The 2527-nt window shown below is 35.0% G+C and overlaps 1 non-coding gene across 1 annotated transcript; it reads right to left on the minus strand.

Moving 5' to 3' along the window:
* Window positions 1-2050: 2050 nt before the first annotated feature.
* On the minus strand, window positions 2051-2153 carry LOC142165011 (U6 spliceosomal RNA). Its single transcript, XR_012696059.1, has one exon. It is a non-coding gene; the product is annotated as a U6 spliceosomal RNA (small nuclear RNA).
* Window positions 2154-2527: the final 374 nt, after the last annotated feature.

The following is a 2527-nucleotide window of genomic DNA, read 5'->3' on the forward strand; positions in this document are numbered from 1 at the left end:
ATTCGAGGTGTGCCGTGCCGAACACAAATCTCAATTGCATGGCCCTCGCTTAATTACTTTTGTTTTAATCCTTAGAATTCGAGGCATGCCACTTAGTGAAATTTCCATGGCCCTCGCAAATTTGCAAACGCGTAGCTGCTTTAGGCGCATCATTTTAATAATTTATCTTCCTAAACTCGGGTGTGCATGTATGTAACCTAAATTCAAATCTCAACAACGTTAAATAAAATGTGTCGTGGACCGCGGTGCATTTATGTGACGTGGTTCAAGATGTGTTTTAGATGACGTTGAATCTTCCTAAAGAATATTTAAATAAAAGTGGTTATAAAGTTAACAGGCCAATAAAAACAGTTGAGCGACCGTGCTAGAACCACGGAATCCGTGAATGCCTAACACCTTATCCCGGGTTAACAGAATTCCTTACCCGGATTTCTGGTTCGCGGATTGTATTACAGAGTCAACCCTTTCCTCGACTCGGGATTTGAACCGGTGACTTGGGACACCATAAATCTCCTAAGTGGCGACTCTGAATTTGTAAATAAAAATAATCCCGTTTCGGTTGTCCTTTAATTGGAAAAACTCTTTTATACCTTTCCGGGGTGTAGGTAAAAGGAGGTGTGATAAGGGCTTAATTAGCACATTTCTGAGATAATGAGGAATTGAAACACAATTTGAAATACAGATAATGAGAAATTGAAACACAGTTTGATCTTCTACTGAAAACTGGTAAACAACAATAGAGTAGAGAGTTATAGTAGAGTCAAAATAATGGTTTCAGACAAAGTACAAAAATGGGTCAAGCCCACTTTTTATCCAACCCATATTTTACCCAACCCACATTTTACCTCTATAAAAATGGATGGGTTCACTTCCGGCAAGAGTCATTTGGTATATTTCTGCTTTGGCATTGTCACCACAAGCATGATTTTGAGTCCACTCGATTTCTTTGTATGAAGTCTGTCTTATATTTGAGCCCACTCGGGCAGTCTCATCTTTGTATGAAGTCTGTCTTATATTGCAAGGTATAAAATGAATAATCATTTGAGGCTGCCCTGGTTGTTGCATGTCAATTTCCTCCATTGCACTTTATGATAGTAGTCTCTCAGTTTATTATACATTGCGTTTATAGCATATGTCTCATCATTCAGGAATTCTTCTGTAGTTACTCCTGCATTCTCCAAATACTTCTTAGCCTTTAGAACCTTCTGAACACTTTGTAAATATTTACTTGATAATAATAAGTCATAATTACTAAAAAGAAATGGACGGGTTGGGTAACCCAACCCATTTTTGTTCTACCCATTTTCAATCCGCCCAAATCCAATCCAACCCACCCATTTGCCACCACTAGGTAAGGCTAAAATCGCATAATTATGAGTCTTTCTTTACATAAATAACAAATGATAGCTTTCTTCATGTTTCTTTTGATAATAAAATCACTAAGGGTTAGGGGCGTAAGATTGAAAATTCAGTGAATAATAAGCTCGTCCCTCTATACTTCTTCATTCAATACAATTTTTATCTAAGTACAGCAGGGTAGAACCTTAAATTTCTTTGATCACTAACTGTATGATAATACATGGTGATTATGATTATAACGTAAAGAACGTATTTGGCTATATTTTTCGACTGAGATGGATAAAGCTTAAATGGCAAGCAGATCAGTGATTAAGGCATTCAGCCTTGTTGCAAAAATAAAAGGCTTTCGTCAGTTTGGAGGTCATCGCGATGGGGCAGCTCTTCAAAATGTCGGTGACAGTATGACAATTGACATGGTATCATTTATTGTCAATAATAAAGATTATGCATTTTTCAAATTAATGATGCAACCATGTTTTGCACACGCTGATGCTCCACCACAGAGTTCAACTAATTTATTATATGTTATTTTCATTTTCGACTCCTCTATTTATGGCATTTCTTGAAAGAAAACGATACCAAACGCCACAGCTGCATTTTAGCGATTGACAGATTTTTTTTTCTTTTTTTTTTAAATAAAAATATTTCACCTTTAAAAACTTTGAATTTTTGTACAGAAACACTTTTATATATATCGTTGGACCATTTCGCGATTTGTGCATGTAATCCTTGCGCAGGGGCCGTGTTAATCTTCTCTATATCATTCCAATTTTATGGGATGTTCCCTAAGAGACTTATATATATTTGTGGAAAGAGGGGCAGACTCGGAATAGTGAAGGATTAAAGATAAAGAATGAGTTTTTTTTTTTTTTTTTTTACATAGTTTGGTTCTGCGCTTTATGGTGTAAACATAGTTGTAAATTTGTAGTCACTAGATTGGAATTCGTATAGTTTACACTTTACACACTCACAATTGACAAAAGTAGTAACTCCATATAAGTTCCATAAATAACATCTATGTCATTAATGATCAAAGAAGATTAAGTGAGTCTAAATAACAACATCAACTGCAATGTACGATCTTAACTATAATTTTTTTTATACTATATATGTCATTTTTACATGTTGTAACAAGTAACATATTTTATTTTTAAGGTTATAAATCGTA

The sequence above is a fragment of the Nicotiana tabacum genome, chromosome 1 (assembly GCF_000715075.1).
Source record: "Nicotiana tabacum cultivar K326 chromosome 1, ASM71507v2, whole genome shotgun sequence".
Taxonomy (NCBI): domain Eukaryota; kingdom Viridiplantae; phylum Streptophyta; class Magnoliopsida; order Solanales; family Solanaceae; genus Nicotiana; species Nicotiana tabacum.